Source organism: Limulus polyphemus, unplaced genomic scaffold (genome assembly GCF_000517525.1).
Source record: "Limulus polyphemus unplaced genomic scaffold, Limulus_polyphemus-2.1.2 Scaffold40, whole genome shotgun sequence".
In the NCBI taxonomy this organism is placed as follows: Eukaryota; Metazoa; Arthropoda; class Merostomata; order Xiphosura; family Limulidae; genus Limulus; species Limulus polyphemus.
Genome location: NW_013665650.1, coordinates 1,459,459 through 1,479,206, shown reverse-complemented (window position 1 = coordinate 1,479,206; position 19,748 = coordinate 1,459,459). Strand labels below are relative to the sequence as shown.

Genomic DNA, 19,748 nt, shown 5'->3' with positions numbered 1-19,748 from the left:
AACGATTTAATGCTTGATGTTTACAAAAAAAAAATAGAAGACTTTTGCATTTGTGGCGTAGTATACTAATGATTTAATGACCTTTTTAGAATTGAATAAATAGATATCTAAAAACAAACCATAGTCAATTCAAAATTGAATAAAAAATATATATACCAGTCTCGTAAAAAATGTAATTTTTATATATCGCTATTTATATATCGTAAATTTTTGACTAATTATTATAACTTTAGATTTCTTTATGACTTATTGGTTTCTATAGTTTTTGGCATCTTGTTTATATTATTTCTGATAGAGAGCGCATCATAATCTATAAATCTTATTTACATTCTTCAAGCTATATGTTATAATCTGCACAACTCAGGTTATTTATTTTCATGCCATTCATGCTTAGTCCGGTAATTTCATCAAATGGTTTGTGTATTAGAAATTCACTATGTAAGATGAAAATACATCCCTGTCTTATTCCTTTTCTCACATGAAAAATGTTTGACATTTTTTATTCTTGTTCTCGATTTTTGAACCCCAAAATACCTGAACTTAATCGGACTTCTGTTGTTGGTAACATAATAATAATGACAAACTTCACCTCTACTACATGTGATCTATTTGTTAGACAATGATAAGATTAAAGTCGTGAAAAAAAACGAATTTATATTTAAACTGAGGAGTTACTCGTATCTCAAATGTTCATTCAGTCCTAAGAAAGTTTACACTAAGAGAGTAGAATGAAAGATACATATATGTGCAACACACAGATAGTAACATTTAATAATAATGAATACAAGACGCCAGTAAATAATTTTAGGATTTGAGTCTTTCTTGGCATTTTTATATAACCTCAATAAATTTACTTCTTATAGAGAAATTACAGTTACACGCTAGAGAAGTTTTTAGTGCCGGTCCAAAACACAAGCTCTCCTTTATTTTACTTATATTATTAGTAGTAATTAACATTAACATTCGATCAGAGCAAATTATCTACTTAACATGAGACTGAAAACCTATGTAGTAATATGTATAGCTAATTAAATATACTTTTCTTACGTTTTTACTTATAAAGATTAAAATGCCTTGTTACACCAACTTGGTTATTTTCAACCGTAAACATAATATCTCACTTTTGATTTCTAAAGCTTTTTTTTCTTTCTTCAGTTTTACACCTTTCGTAAATGTGGACTCTGTCTGATAAGGGTAATAGTGCTTGAGATATGCTTTCACTCCATCTATTCACTTCTTGCTGTTGTGATGCCACAGTTGTTTCCACGCGACCTTAGGCATCCCTCTTCTTCCACCTCAACTACAGTTACATTTGTTCAAATTTGCCTTTTGTGTGAGTGTGATACAGTCCTTTTGACACTTTTACAATTTCTGGTGCCTGGTCATCTAAGTAGTAGTCTCTGACAGTCAATATCCTCAAGATGTTTGGAGTTCAAGGAAGTGGCACTATGTTCTGTTATATCTATCTGGGCATCTTATTATGATCAAATTAGAAAAACTCCACTGTCGCTTCTTACATCAATCTACAGTTTGGAACTCGCTCTTGGTACCGCCGCTTTCTAAATCACGAGCTCCTCTTTTGATCCATGACCATAACTTTCAGTCTACCATTCTTCAGAAGCTTTGAATCTAGTGGCAGATCAGCTGTTATGCCAAGACTGGATTCTTCCAACAAAGTAGTCCTTACATTCTCTGATGTTTCTGTGGATTTGTTCCTACCTTGCTTAACTATTTATTTATTCCTTTGTGACTCCTCTTAACACCAAGCTTCTACGTTTTTGGTCATCAATCCAAGAGTCTACTTCCATAGCAGTGGATGCTCTGAGGCAATGTTGATCTATCCTCTTATTTGCCTCATTCCCAGAGTACTGTCTCTAATTTGCAGCATCCCCTGCTTGGTTCTTCTCATTGCTCCTTTGGTCACCTCAGTCTTAGTTTCAACTTCTTCACTTCTAAACAATCCAGAAGTTTCCACCTCTTCCTTCTATGGTCTACCTTTTATGTAAGTTTTGGTCTTCCCACTTCCATATATATATGTCTCTTGTGGTTCCTTGGATGAAACTTCTTGATGAGTAGCCCCTTTTCTAGCGTATCCTTCGTCAGCTATCTACCTATATAATTTATAAACAGAAGTGGATGGTTTTTGTTGGTGATTATAGGGACTGTGGGTTGCCTCTGGTACACATAAGGTAGAAAGTCATAAGAATCAAACGGATCCTCTTTTACTTCTATTCAATTGGTCTAATATACACTTTTAAGTTCATGCATATTAACACTTATAGCATCTCTCTATTGTTCCTTAACTGTAAAGTCACTGTGAACTATTCATTTTAAAGCTGAAATATTTTTTCTTAACTCATAGAAAGCAAGGCATGGAATCAGGCTTGTGTTTTTTAAGTTGTGGCATAAGAGGAGAACCTCCCCCCCCCTCCTGTGCATGTCATTGTTTAACCTTCTTGAAGAATATGGGATTATGATCCTTAAGTTCAGTGCATTTTATATTCTTCTTTTACTTCTCTGCAAATTTTGTTTATATTTTAATTTTAAATTTGTTAATATTTTTCCTGTCCAAATATTCACAGAGCACATTTGTATTTTCGTCTTGCTTTCATTTTAGTCAGAATTGTCTGATTCATCTATTGGTTGTTTGCTACTGAATATATTTTGTTTAGTGTCTGTGTTAAAATTTCTGTTAATGTTTGTCTTATGCAATTTTAAGTGCTGCTTTTTAGTGTATCTTCGCTTAACGTTTCTTCTTTTTTCTAGTGAAAATATATTTACAGATTGTATACCAAGTGCTGCTGAACTACCCGAACTTCTGAACTCTTTTAAGGAATCTATATTCCAATTCCTCTATTTGTGCTTCTTTTTTTAGAGCTTTCAGCTTTACCTTCAGTGTAAAAATCTAATCCATAGTATGCTTCAGCTCTTGCTTTAGCATTTCTGATATTGTTTCTGTATCTTGTATGCCACTTTGAATTCTGTATACAAATGTATGTTTATCCTTTTATTCCCGACTGTCAAAAGAAAGGCTAAACATTGGCCAAAGAATGACTATAGACACTATAGAAGGTTATAGCATTCCTTTAGAACTGTTTTCCACTGTCGAAATAAAGGCTAAACCCTGCCTAAAGAATTATTATAAACACTATGGTAGGGCATATCCTTCTTTTAGAACGGCAGTCGACTATTAAAAGAAAGACTAAACACTACCTAAAGAATGACTATATACACTATATAAGGGCATGCTCTTCCTTTACAACGGCTACCGACTGACAAAATAAAGGCTAAACACTGCCTAAAGAATGACTATAGACATTGTAAATGGGCATAGCCTTCCCTTAGAATGGCAGACAATTGTCTAAGGAAAGGCTAAACACTTACTAAAGAATGACTATATACACTATAGAATGGCATCATATTATTCCTTTAGATTTGCTTTTGGCTACCAAAAGAAAGACTAAACACTGCCATAGAATACCTATAGACACAATAGAAAGGCATATACTTCCCTTAGAATTGTTTTCGACTATCAAACTAAAGGATAAACACTGCTTAAAGAATTATTAGACACTACAAAAGAGAATAGCATTCCCTTAGAATGGCAATCGACTGTCAAAAGATAGGCTAAACGCCGCCTAATGAATGATTATAGACACTACAGAAGGGCATATTCTTCCTTTAGAATTGCTTTCGACTCTCAAAAGAAGAAGTAAACAATGTTAAAGAATGACTATAGACATTACAGAAAGATATATTCTTCCTTTAAAAATATTTTCAACTCTCAAAATGAAGATTAAACACAACCTAAAGAATAACCACAGATACTATAGAGGAGCATAATCTTCCTTTAGAATGGCAGTCGATTGTCAAAAGAAAGACTGAACACTATCTGAAAATGACTGTAGACATTATTAGAAGGGAATATCTTTCTTTCAAAATGGTTGTCGACTCTAAAGTAAAAATGCTAAACAGTGCCTAAGGAATGACCATAGACACTACAGAAAAGTATATTCGTCTTTTTTAAAACTGCTTTCGGCCGTCAAAAGAGGGCTGAACACTGCCTAAAGAACAACTATAGGCGTAATTGTAGACTATCGTTTTTTTAATGACTATATACTATTAAGAGAAAAAACTGTAGTTATTCTAAGAATGTTTCGGAATGCACTCATTCCATCTTCAGCGAAATTTGAAAATCGTGTTACAAAGATGATTATTAACTAAAATTATAATATCATAATAATTTACTTAGTTATTAAGAAAAGTGGTAAACGGAAGGGTAAAACAAAAACAAAGGATTATAGATATATTGCAAAACAGTTGAGTATTAAGTATGTAAATTTAAAATAATTTTAGTTCTCTAGAGCTTCGTGAGTCTTTAATGAGGGAAAATTTGAGGACGGTGTGCACATTGGCTGGTGGTTGGTATTTGTTGTTTAGGGATTTTCAGATTTCGCTGTAGATGGAATGAGTGTATTCCGAAACGTTCGAACCTTGTCAATAAATAGTTTTGTGTTTTATAAACCGTCTTCATCTTCATTATTAGACTTCTGTTTCCCCACCATGAATCCATTGCTAATATTCTAAGAATGAATTTAAACGGTCAGTAGATAGGTTGAACACCACGTAGAGAATACCTATAAGCTCTATAGGAATCAATTATATAACTACAATGAATATGAATGTAAAAAAAAAAACAGCACAGAAGAACATTTACAGAATATGGAACTATATTTAAATTAATAACTATTTCTCTTCGAATATTTCGTTGAGCCACGCTACACCTATCCACATAAAAGCATACCACATTGACTCAGTTCACAGGATACCACCAAATATTCTTACAACATCATTGTTAATTTATGCACTGGTAAAAGACACAACATTTAAAAAATGGAAATGTTCAGTGTCCTCTATGTAAGCTGTAAAATTTGCACAAAAAATATTTAGAACAACCATGCACTCAGACACCACATTAAAAGCTCATGACAACCAACATCCTAGGCTGCAAAATGATGAAATGGCCAGGAAATAAAACTATCTGACTTAAAAGGTCATTGAGGTGAAACTGGGCACATATATCACCAGTAATAGGATAATAAACTGGACATTAAGCCAAAATTTCACAAACTTTCAGAATCGTTTTGAAACCAAAGACTGTTTTCATGGAAAAAAAAATCATAAAAATCTATTCAAACACACCTATTAGATCCTCAAATCCAGCTCCAGTGAATTTTCTCCATGCTTATGTGTGTGTGTGTGTGAAAGTCATAGACCTAAGACTGTAGATATTTAACCAAAGTTTATATCAGGAAGGGAACAAAATATTGACAAGATGCTCTCTGATGAAGTCTGATTTCAATGGAATATTCCCGGAGGCCATTGTTGATAATCAGATTGAGCATGTTCATTAGGGAAAATATAAACATCAGTACTAGTACAATGAACATAATCAGTTTTAAGGAAATGTAAATGATCCTGTGTACGTTAAACATTAGATTTAATATACAATTGTTTGTTAAACCCAAGTTAATTCCAATTGTCTTTTAATGTTGATAGGATCAAATGGCCTTCACTACTGCTATATATGTATATATATATATATATATTTCGTATACATATTTATTATGGAAGTTTTATCAATGTATAAAAATACACAGGTCTTTCTATCGATATGCATAAAACTCTAGATTTCTGTAGATTATATATACTGTTTAGAGTTAATTTTTAACACTATCCCCCCCCCTATTCTGCAGGGAGAAGTCTGTGCCAACACTTGCGAACATGGTTTCTTTGGTATTAACTGCACAGAGGCATGTTCATGCTATAATGGAGCATCTTGCCATCACATAACAGGAGATTGTACATGTACACCTGGATACATAGGAAGGCAGTGTCAAGAACAGTGCCCTTTGGGACATTTGGAATCAACTGCTCGATGGTAAGATTCTTCTACAAACATGGCTCAACTGGAATATTTCTGTTACTTCTTTATGTAAAATACCTATAGAACTTCTTTACAAACTGCGTTTTTGATCTTCAGAAGTTATTATAGTAGAGTTTATTCATAATATTGTTTACAGCATTGTTTCAGTTTTTAACTCCTATTTTGGTTTCTTATTTTAAAATTGCTTTCATTTTTCAGATGTAAATAGAGCAAAACATTATATTTGAAGAACGTGTGCCATTAAAATAATGTCTAATATTCCTAATGCGTCATTTTCACTCATTAGGCTTGTGATTGTGAGAACGCTGCTACATGTGATTCAGCCACAGGTGACTGCCTCTGTCCACTGGGATTTGTTGGTCGACGCTGTGAGGACAGAGGTGAGTTCTGAGCAGGCTGTTATTTCCTATTAAACAGTATCGAACAGAACAAAGATATGAAAACTATTTCATTATTCACAGTATCTTCCTCTCGACATCGTTTCAAATGTGTCACTGTAATCTGAATGTAGTAAACTTCAAATCTAGGATTCAATACACTGTGAAAAATGTACCTGTTTGGTTGTACATGAGTTTAGCAAAATACATTTATGTTAGAACCTGAATATGTTACTGTGTATATGACATTGATGAAACAGTGGAAAAATAGCAACACTAACTTATTTAAAAAAACAATTACTTTATTAAAGCAAGCCAATTTTTTACAAAAGCAGTTACTTTTCTAAGCTGGCTGTTTCGCAGGAATGAAAGTGCCTGCACTACATAAAAAGAGGAATAACAATACTTATGATACCACACTTTCAAATCAGTCAAAAGTTCTATTGCAATATCCAATACCCCTAGACATGTACACCAACAATTACTTGGATGAAATATATTCAGGCGACATAACCACCCAACTCATGTACAATTCTTTGAACCTTCCCTTGAAATTAGCATGACATTTCACCACATGTCCAAGGAAAAAAATACGAGTCTTGCAGAAAACTTGTTCAGACTTATGACTTTTCCACATTGCTTTACAATTATGTCATTCATTAATGGCTTGTAAAACTCCTGCACAAAAAATTAGGAAAACTTACTGTACTGTTAATAAATAAATGTTTATATATTTTGATGTTCATAAACATTAATTGTTATATTTTGGTATACCATATTTTTATCATCTCTAGAGCTAAGTAGTAACATGTGTTGTACATATTAAGATACTGTAAAGTTACATTGTTAGAACCATTTAGTGGGTTTCATTGGTTACTGATAGATATACACGACTGTTTTAATTTAAGTATAGAGTGAGTGTTAAATTTAGTTATTTTTTGAATTGATAGTTTATCATAGCTTTGTTTACGTAACTGTGCGAATCCTACCTTTTGTAGTTCAAGTGTTGTAAATTGGCGATTATCTTATTACTGCTTCTAAGTTTTTCTCAAGTATTATTACATCAAAATTTCTCCTAGTTTGTGGAGTGCTAGGCCTCTGTTGGGCTATATATAAATACGCATCCAAAATGTAGTTAGTTAGTTATATAGGAAGTTAGACAAAGTCAAACATAATTAGTTAGACAGATAGATCTAAACGGAGTAATTGTGAGTATATCATAAAGGGCATATAGTAACAACAGAGTAGAGAAGAATAATTCGTCAAGTCAAAAGTAATTGAACAAATCTGTGTGGACTTTTGACGAAAAGAGGCATTTATTTAAAGCTCTGGATACCCAACAGTATAATGAACATTTGCATATATACGTTTGAATTGTTTTAATATATTATTTTAAAACAAGTACCCTGTGTACTGTTTCTTTATTGTTGAAATTTATCGCCTACTGTGAAGAATCCGGCCCATCCATAGATGTAAAAACTTAACAGTTACAAGACCTTTTTAGGAGAGATTATAAAAACACATGTGTGCAGTTATTTCATATTTTTCAAGAGACAGTGCACGGAGTAAATAGCTAGTTTATGTGTTTTATAAGTTATATTTTACTATCATACAGTCGGTAGACTCTATATAGGGATGGCTAAGGTACTCAATAGGCATAATACAAATATGCATACTAAAAAAATAACAATTACAACGAGTTTTATTTTAAAAGATGATTGTCACTCATTTTCATTTTTTTCTCTACCCAAAAGTCCAAACACAAAGCAAAAACCATCGCTAAGATACCAACACAACAAATTGTTTATCTTTCATCTTCTTTCAGTCGAGATTACTCTACAACTACCTTATAACTAACGTCAGTTTAAACCCATGTCCCCTCTATGTGTTTCTGGGTAGTGCAGGATGTCATCGCTTAGTCGTAATAACTAGTAGTAATTAAAAAATGATCATAATTCTAGTGTAAATTATGTCATTATTACCCCTTGAAGTTAGCGTTTTTACAGAAATGTTGTGTTCCTTTAAAAAGCTTAAGCACAGGGTGAAACAGGAATTACCAGCCAAAAATAGATTAACATTAGACGACTGTAACATGTAGGACACTCAATGCTTTGTACGCTATACAAACGGTGTCTTTAGGGAGCCAACCCCTATAATATATGAAGTGAAGGAGTAAAAACAAAATCAATACACATAATATTAATATTAAAGTTTATTATACAAATTCATAGAATACAACGTCTTTCTGTCAGGAGAGAAACATCACAAAACAATTAATAAATAAAAAGAAAAACATTTTATAAATGTAAAATGATGTAGGGGTGACAATGCCAAAAATAATGCAAACAAGAATATAGGGATGATACAGCTATAAATAGATCATCCCTACATGCATTTTTTAATGTTACATTGTAAAACGCATACTTGACTTTAAAATTACTGTAATTGGAAGTTATATATTCCTGACTGTTGGTATGCAGTTTGTTTATCATAATATCATGGTCATGTCAGGGTAGGCTTAAGTGTAGTGTAACTTAAGAGCCTAGAACTTATGTACAAGGAAAACCAAGTTGAGTCAAAGCATGTCTTGATTATTACAGACTCTCGCTACGAGGTCATAGAATTGATCGACCATTTTGTACTCGTGATAGGTGAAATGCTGAATTACATATCTTTCTACAGGTGTCTGATAAAATTGTTTGCTGTTCTAATAAATCGTTCATGATATCCATAGAACTTGTCTCGTTATAAAAATCACATATGTAGATGTTTAATATAACATGCATTTCTCAGTTTGACTGCACTATATGTATTTGTATTCCATCTTAATAATAATGGTCTCATTTGTTAAAAGCCAAAGTACCCGGGCTCGCTCGGGTTATTAGGTTGATATATTCTAGCTGGCTATGTCAGTGTGTGCATTCTGAACTCATTTTAGCATATAAGTATAATCTATATACTTTTTTTGCTAAGCAACATGACATAAAATTCATTTTTGGAATGCATTGTTACCAAAGTGCATTGGCTTTTCTATATATTAGAAGTTGTTATATAAGGAACCACTTGTTTTCTATATGGTTTTTCGCCAGCTTGCCTCATTATAAAGATGCCCAGGGGATCGTGCGCATGCACGATAAATAAGATAAGTAATACCTAGGTACACATCCTCAGGGTCCACATAGTACTGGTGCAATATTTCAGGTTTCTAGGTCTTTTCCTCATGGAGCTATGGTGGTCACACACAGACCCACAGACACGCATTTTTATTATTATAGATAAGATTGTATGAAGAGATAACTGAATACAGGACCATCTAAATTCCAGTAAATGTCATAAGAAGTTCAAAATGTTGAGTTATAATTTTTTACGTAGTTAGTTAATATGGTACTTGACTAGGATTAATTTTATAGTAGATTTGGAAGCACAATAATAATATTATTTGCTGTAGAATGTGAAGATGGTCTCTATGGAAAGAACTGTGAGGAAACATGTCAGTGCCAGAAAGAAAACAGTCTCAGGTACGTTTCATATTTCTTTTGTGTTTGTGAAATTGAATATTTTTGAGCATAATTTGTTCTGTATGTAATAAAAAAATTGGCATTAAAGATACTGAAGTTATTATTCTTGTCACTCCATACATCTTAAAGAGTGATCTTTTCGAAAGCTAGAGAGTGCACGTTTTTTAATTGTGCATTGGGCGTTGTGAATGCATCATTATTTACAACCTTCCAGTGTCAACTCTTCAGATCCAATGTCAAAAACTAATTAGACTAGAATAAAGCATCTACTGTAGAGTTAATCCTTGGCAATGTGTAGGCATCCACCTTTGTGACTTCATTCATTTTCCAGTAGTGTAAACGAAACTTTGTCAATCCATCTTTCTTCTTCGCAAGTACAATAAATAATGGCCAGTGAGTAGTACTTACTTACACAACGCATTTTTGTTTCTTAGCTTCTGTTTCTTTGAGAGTCTGGCCAGATTTCCAACTTGGAACTGTGACGTTTGTAGACCAAGAACTCTCTTAGTGCAATATTATTTTTAGTTACACAATAAAATTTAAAACGCATGTCTTTTCATATTTCATTATTTACCTGAAACTTGAAACGATCAACTTTAGGAAATTAAAGGTGAATACTCTTTATTTGTGATGGTACAGAATCCAAACTCATATGTGGTTAATATCACGTTTTTCAAGACTAAAACAAAAGTTCTATAACATGTATGCGTGTGCGTGTGTGTATAAAAAACATTATTTCAACAGTTAACTAAACTTAACATCAAATGAAGGACTGTGTTAAAAACAACAAGACTAATCCAGTGATGAAAAACATTTTAATTATCAAAATAAGCTTTAATAACTACAACTGAAACGCTGAATATATTAAAAAAGCTCACCAGGGCACAGGCTACATTATGGGATATGAGATGTGCGTTGGGTTTTGGAAGTGACTGCAGAAATAGTACTTGCATAGCGGTGGAGATCACTATATACCAGTCTTAACCTCTGTTCGCTAGTCTCATAAACATAAAATAAATAAGATGGGGTTCTCAAGCTCACAATATTCCATATTTATATCACCATTCACCGTCTGCAAGACAGTTGTGGGAAGGTGACTGCTCTCCAAAGAAATTTAATATATATAAAAACAAGTTTCTGCCCTTAGGTAACACTCCTTTTTCGGTAATGTCTAACAGTATACATCGTCGCTTAGCATCAAAACTATCACCATATATTGTTGTTAGGCCAAAAATGGTATTTATGTTGAATGCATAATATACAGTGGTGTAGTGTGAAATGAAGAAGTGCCGAAATGTGAAATCTACTGCATAACCGTATAATATGGGATTCATTGGAAATAGTGACAGGATGGCGTTCCCGTTAAAAACAAATACAAGTACGCCGTGCCCACCACTTCACATCCCACTACATTACATGGTAATATACATGCTGATTTGCTAAAATGTCTTTTTTTTATAACATCGGTGATATAACAGCAAAATACTATAATTTAGTAATGATTTTGGATTTAGAATTCAATTATTTTCTTCTTTAAAACTTTTTCTAGTTTATTTTGTGCAACGTTTCGATCAGACATCCTTCGACAGGCAGTAAATACCGTAACAGAATCTGAGCAATTGTGAAGTTATAATACTTATAATAGAAAAAAATATGGCATATAGTTATTATGAGAGGGTAGGCCGTATATTGAAATATATTTTTTCTATTATAAAAAACATTTAAATTAATATCATCATTAATTATTTTAATTTCTGCATCTAAATAGTCTCCTTCTATTTCAGTAACTGAAGTGTTTTCATAATTATTTCTGCTAAATAAATAGTTTTAATAAAATTAAAAATGATTTATCTCAGGATTGGGCCTGGCATGACCTGGTGGTTAGGGTGCTCGACTCGCAACCTGCGAGTCGTAGGTTCAAACCTTCATTACCAAACATGTTTGCCTTCTCAGTCGTGGGAGCGTTATAATATGACGGTCAATCTCGCTATTCGTTGGTCACAAAATAGTCCAAGAGTTAGCCTTCCTTTTAGTGTCACTGTTAAATTGAGGATGACTATCGCAGATAGCCTTCGAGTAGTTTGCACGAAATTCAAAACAAACATTATGAGGTTCGATGACGAGGAACCCACTTTGAGACTAAAAATGCTTGTAGACGGCTTGAATGGGTAATGAAGAAAACTTTAATATAAGTTTAACATAACAGCAGATGTACAACGTTTCGACAAGATTTTGTCATCATCAGGTACAATTAGTTTACACTGACAGATATATATAGAGTATGGAACAAAGAGGTCACATGACCGGATATTGTTATTTTAAACTGATATTATATTTTTTCTTAATTACCCATTCAAGCCATCTCCAAGCATTATTAAACAATCTCAGGGTTATTTATACTAGTTAAATCATCAATATCTTTAGGGGTTGAGACAAAATTACTGGATTTATGACGTTTTCAATAAACTTATTTTCATAAGATTAAAGAGAAGGCAGCTAGTCATGGGCTGATCTTTTACCAACGAATAGTGGGATTGACTGTCACATTATAACCCCCCACGGCTGAAATGGCGAGCATATTTGGGAATTCGAACCCGTGACCTGGCCATGCCGGCCAGGAAATAAAGATATAAATTTATTATACAAGTAGAATAGTTGGTTTCAACTGGAACTTCTATTACTTGTTTAATTACCCGATTATTAAAAAGATAACGACAACAAAAACATAATTATTATAAATACAGAAACTTAATATATTCTTTATATTTTGGGGGTAAATTTTCTTTCTTCAAGTAATACAGAAGTGTTTAAGTATTGTTCTGTTAATAAATTCATAACTGAAACTAAATTGTTCAATGGAATTGTAATAGATATAGAATGGTATTCTAAAATTGGTTAATTATTTTGTATTATTCAAAAAAGGTATTTATTTTTATTACTATATCTTTACATTTAATTATTAATTTTCCAGATGTCATATTCTGTAACTGATGTTATTTTCTACCTCATTGATGTCTTTCTTTATTAGATCAATTTTATCATCACAGCCTTCCTGTACTTCTTCAATTCTGTCACGACAGTCTCATTATATTTGTTTGATGTCCCTCGGTATTTCTTCAAACTTGTTGTTGTAATATATTTTTACATTTCCATTAATTGCATCGATCTTGTTTTTAATCAGATTTATTTTTTATTTCAATTCTTCCTTAAACAGTATGTCTCTTGCTTGTAATTCCTCTCCTAAATTCTTGTTACTTAACTCATGATCTTATATTTTTCTATCACTTTCTTCTAATTTTCTGTCCTTTTTTCTCTTTCTTGTTTCAATTTTCGGTCTCATTCTTTTTTCTTCTTTAAATTTTCTCTCTCTTTATTCTAATTTTCTACCCCTTTCTGCTTATTCTTCTATAAATTTTCTGTCTTTTTCCTAATCTTGTCTTAAAAGATTTCTCATCTCATGCATTTTTGCTCTCACTTTTATAACCTCATGGTTGTCAACTTTAACAGTTGAGCTCTTTTTCAAATATATTAAAATTTCTGTTTTGGGGTTGTTCTTATGTAGATGGGTTCTTTAAAAATTGTGTAGTAAAACTAATTCAACATCCAGTCAACGCACGATAATACATTACTTTACACCCTTCTTTAACGTTTCTACGAGCTTAAACACTTATACACTAGCATAAATTGATGTAGGCCTACGTTACAAATGACGTTAACTACTGTGAAACAAATCAACTTACTTGTTAAAAGTAACTCGTTAATTGCTATAATTAACACCGATCCAGTAACTTCTCTAATACACGTTAAATGAGTTAATTCTCTATCTTGTATTTACAATCTATCTTAGAATATGCTAGAAGAATTTTGGTCTAAGCATTACCATTAATACTCGCAGCTACCTCCAGCCAACATTTAAATTATGACATTAAAAGCACGTTTTCCGACAGTATTTATATTAAGAATTATAAATGTATGTATAGAAAGTGGGCTGGTAAAGTGTTGGTGATATCAGAAGAGGGATAGAGCATAAAGGTGGAATTTGTAGGTTTCCTTAACCTTTGTGGAAATTTATCACAAATATTATGAGAATCGATAAGCTCTATATTTACCAATCCTAAAAGATCTTCAAAAAGACATTCAAAATGATTATCTTATCATAAAGTTTGTTTAAAAAAATGTAGATATGTACATGTCAGCTATATCTTCAAAGAAAGAGACTTAGTATTTAGATTGGAAAACAAACTACGCAAATTTATTCTACTGTGTAACAGTTTTGGACAAACAAACTTTTGTGATGGAAAATATTGAGTATTATGGAAAACATTCATGATTTACAAATGATATAAAAATCGACTGAATGTGTTGCCTTGGAAACTAAAATTAATTGAAGTTTTCCTGTGGTTTTATAAGGAGTTATTTAATGAAAGGTGTTTAGAAAATGTTGAATACTGCTTTAGAGAGAGATTAATGAAAACATTCTACATCAAAAATAACCATACTTTCTTAGAACTTCTTAATTTGTGTTTAATTTCATTCCACTTATATTTTAAAAAAAAACCATTCTCCTTATGTCCATGTGTCTGCCAGGACTTGACTTTCCCAATTTCAGAATGTTGGAGTTTCCATTGGTGTTACCTTATTAAGCTAATCGAATGATTCTATCAAAATATATTTTAATAAGTCATTTAATATTCTCTCTTTGTTGGTATGAACTTTCAACTTCAAGTTATACATTTTTTTTTACTTGTTATACTGTTTATAATTCACTTATTATGTAAAAATGCATATTTCTATACACAGCTGTCATCCTTGGACTGGGAAATGCGAGTGCAAAGATGGATGGGATGGAGAGACCTGTTCTCGACCATGTCCACCTCTAATGTATGGTCCATCTTGCTCTCTATACTGTAATTGCGGAAATAATTCATTGTGTGATCCTGTAAATGGCACATGCATCTGTGATAGAGGTTACATGGGAAAAAAGTAAGTTTATTTTTATTATTGAATAAACAAATGTTTTAACAATTTTCTACTTAAACTAATGACGAAAAGGAAACTATATCTTGCAGCATCAGAGCCAAACAGTTTACTAGCTTAGTTAGGTAAGTAGAAGTTAAGGTTCATATACCACTAAGCAGGGGTGGCGCTGACACACAGGGCCCGTGCCCCGATTTTAGTTGACAGTGCCCCGAGTCCTCAATTGGTGTCTTGAAAGATAATAATGGAAAACCATGATAGATATCATACTGAAACGCCGAAAATTCCAGTGCCTATGGTATCGGACCGAATCTTTTAAGGACCTAGTGACACCTCTGCCATAAAATCTTCCCATTTGTTTTTCCGGATAACTTCAGTATGTATTTAGCAAGAGCTGAAAATGACACCACAACATATTTACAGAGACATGAAATTAAGTATACACTTATGAACAAATACCTAAAAATGAAACTAAGTGACATTACAGACACCTCAATATTCAGATGTAACAACATGAAGGAATGGTCTACTGTTGATGACGAAATCTTCTCGAAACGTTGTACATTTGCTGTTATGTTAAACTTATATTAAAGTTTTTGTACATTACCCATTCAAGCCGTCTCCAAGCATTATTAGTAGACAACCCAGTTTAAACACTTGGAGAAATACACACATATCTAGAGTAGCACTTACCTGTTTGAAAAAACGTGTGGAGTATTAATCACCTTTATCATATCAACCCCAGTCTGATGACTTCGATGAACAGGCAATAAAAACTACTAATTTCTTATTAAGTTTGTCCAGTTAAAGCAAACTTTCTCTCTCTATCTTTATTATTTGCATATATATATATTAGGTTCTATATCATTTATTGATTTTATACTTTGAAATCACCATTATTGTTTGTTATATTTATCAAACTGTTTATCATTATAAAAATATTCATTTAGATTTGTATGGTTTGAAATACACATTAATATTACTCTGTACTATATTGTTTCAGTTGCTACGAAATACCTTTTAGTTTTTTACACTATGTTGTTTTTTTCGACCAAATAAGAATGTTGAAGAGTTAAATAGAATTTCAGAAAAATTACCTATTTTAGTGCACTCATAACCATAGGTACCCATAATGCATATAAAGTACATACCTGTTTTAGTATTCTCATAACTGTATGTACCCATAATACATGGAAAGTTCATACCTGTTTTAGTATTCTCATAACTGTATGTACCCATAATACATGGAAAGTCCATACCTGTTTTAGTATTCTCATAACTGTATGTACCCATAATACATATAAAGTACATACCTGTTTTAGTATTCTCATAACTGTATGTACCCATAATACATGGAAAGTTCATACCTGTTTTAGTATTCTCATAACTGTATGTACCCATAATACATGGAAAGTCCATACCTGTTTTAGCTGTGAACTCCAGTGTCCCCAGGGACTCAGCTGTACTCATAACTGCTCCTGTATCCACAAAGGAAACTGTTCGGGCATTTCAGAAAAATGTGTGTGTCATCCAGGTACGTAGTTGTCAGGTTTTTATAGGGCCAAATTCTTCACAGTAGGTATCTGTGACTTTTTGGCGATAAATGTCAACAATAATCGGACAGCACACAATCCACTTGTTTTAAAATAATATATTCAAAAGAAGTCAAACATATGTACACGAATTCGTTACTCTATTGGTTATCACAATTGTATCCAGAGCTTTTGATAATTGTCTCTTTCTCGTCAAAGTCCACACAAGCGAATTCATTTACTTTAGAACACCCTTTGACAAGACAAATTATTTTTCTCTCTCTTCTGTTATCACAATACAAACTGCGAAACTTTCACTTCATAAGCCGTTCATTATGACTAAACTGACAATCATGCAATTTAACTTCAACATTTTCACTTTTATTTTCACTAACTTACTTCCTCTCTCTCTATCTGCACGTATTTATAACACGCGACAGAAAAACCTAGAAATATCTAGCCCTCTAGTAACAACAATATAACACATAACGAGAAAAACTTAGAAGCTTCGATTAAGGTGACGTAAACAATACTATAAAGACCTAGTACAAGAATTAAACTGCTTACACATTGTATGACTGGTGCAAAATTACCTAACGAAACTTGTCATAACTAACGCTTTTAAAATAATTAACTTTTAACACTCTTGCTATGAAAATTAAATATTCATTCAATATTAAATCCTTAAATAAACTAAATAATAACTCTTAAACTGAACGGTCTCGTATATATCCAGCATTAGTAATCAGAGAATAAGTGTACTTTACAAAAATTTAGACTAGGTTGAAAGTATCAATGTCGAGACTTCTGAATGATATATTGTGTTGTATATTTACAATGCTTATTTTCTACTGAACTTCTGTATGATATATTAAATTGCACGGACTTCTGTATGGTGTATTATGTTATATATTTTTCGTTGACTTCTGTGTAATGTATTGTGTTGTGTATTTGTAGTGCTGGGGTTGTCTAGTGGATTTTTTTATAACTTATTGTGTTGTGCATAGGTCGTACTGGATATCTATTGAACTTCTTATTATGTGTATCTTTCTTGTGCTGATTGTTTAGTGGACTTCTGTAATTTTTGTGTATTTTTTCTTTGTTTTATTTATTGTGTACTTTTAGTTCTTATTGTCCAATGGACTTCTATATGAGTTTTGTGTTGTGCATTTTTAGTGCCGATTATCGAGTAGTCTTTTGTATGATATATTGTGTTATGTATTTCTTGTGGTGATTATCTAGTGGACTTCTGTATGATGTTTTGTATTGTGTAGCTCTTGTTCAAATTATTGAGGCGATTTTTGTATGAAGTATTGTGTGTGTATAATTTCTAGGCTAATTGTTTGACAAAGCATTTTATTACAGTTGAACCTCCATACCAATTTTGGTGAAGATCCATCCACACCCTGCGAAGTAGTTACATGGACATACAACACACAGTACTATTATATTTATATAGATTCCGCGCAGTTTGGAGTCATCTCTTTATTCTTATATTTGGTTTTAGGCTATTTTAATATTACTGTTAAATTTTCAGTTTTTATATCATATGTCTCGTGAAAAGTATGTATTTTTTTCATTAATTATAAATATTTCATTTTTTGTCTATCTTAGTCTCATATTTTTACTTATATTTCTTTTACTTTCTTACCTAGCATCTCACTCCACTCCTGTAATGGGATAGCAGAACCAGAGACTGCTTATGTATAAATTCTTCAATACATTTTTAGTTCATTCAAATTGATATATTTAAACATATTACACATCCAGTAGTGAAACACCACATAGAGAGACTTGTTATGCTTAATTTCATCATTACGTGTGTAATTCATATAAATTGACCCAAATAAACATGTTCCTTTATATAAACCTTTCTTACAGGTTCTGATGAGCTCCAATGTGACATACCCTGCCTACAAGGCCAGTTTAATGAAAGCTGTATACAGAGTTGTCAGTGTAAAAATGGTGCAGATTGTGATCTTGTAACAGGAAGATGCAGCTGTATGCCAGGATACACAGGCTTACAGTGTGATCAGACGTGTGAGGTTAGTTGCTGTATCCTAAGATAAACAAGCTTACTGTATGATCAGTTATGTGAGGTTCGGTGCTGCTTACTAGAATACACAGGGTTACTCTGTAATCAGATGTATGATATTGGTTGTCGTATGCCAGAATAAACAGTTACTGTTTGATCATAAGGGTAAGGTTAGTTGCTGTGACTATGATACACTGGCTTACTCTGTGATTATATGTGTGAGCTAAGGTGTTGCATGCCAGGAGAGAAAGGTATATTATGTGATTGAATGTGTGATGTAAGGTGCTGTATGCCATGATGCACAGCCTTACTGAATATAATCTATTTCTGTATGCCAGTGTGATATGCAAGTAAATCATGCATTTCCTACCCTCTTAGCTACTAGGTACTTCTGCAAATTTGCAATGTATCTGAAGGTCTGTTCTTAGCTTTTTAATGTTGATCAAGTTATCTACTTTATTTCTTTCATCTTCGTTACTCATGGGACTTTATGAGTCCTCGAGGTTGTCACTTGTGTTTTCCATTAGATGAGATCACTCTAGTGTTAATGATGCTATGAATAGAAGCAAAGAAACAAACCGTACTGTGTGGCATTCAATGGTGTGGATGGCATATGCACCAGTGGAGAGAACTTTATACATACATTACAAAGAGTTTCTTTGTTTAGACATATTTCTTACGTTTACTAAACTCCTGACTTTGATTGAATTTTAGATGTATAGTTTGCTTAAATCCCAAATCTGAAAACATATTTTTAATATGATTGTATGAATGTTTTCTGTGAAAAATGATGTTACATACCATTTCCTTAAGTGCCAAGTGTTTTGGGTTATTACACTATTACAAAATGACAAACAATGTCAGAATTTACTCTTGGTATATTCATTCCAGCAAAACTTTATATTGGCTGTAGTTGTTACATGATTTGCTGATTTCCATATTATAAATCATATTATGTAACGCATTAAATCTTGTTTAAGTTTTCCAGCAGTGACGAAATTGAGAGGTTTTGTAATAGCTATCCATCAGTGATGCTGTATATGCATAAAGTTTCTTCCTTGAGACTTCTTTAATTCACTGTGACACTCTGTGGAGTGCCATGTCGAATGTTCTTCTTATGAAACAAAAAATCAGGCAATTCACCTGCATGGAGAACAACTCAGCCATGATTTGCTAGCATACATGAAGGTGGCGATGTTTTATATTAAAAGTTGTATAGAAGGTTGCCAAGAATGCTGAAGCAGAATACACATTCTTTTAGATATGAAGTGTAAAACCTTACATTATGTCATTCATTTATAGTGTGGGAAACTTTAATGGATGGTTAGAATGCTATTTCTACATTGAAACCAGCACTAATGA

General features: G+C 32.5%; 1 pseudogene; it reads left to right on the top strand.

Annotated features, from left to right (window-relative positions):
* The window catches only part of LOC106461697, a 93,975-nt pseudogene that overhangs the window by 46,437 nt on the left and 27,790 nt on the right, over nucleotides 1–19,748 (top strand).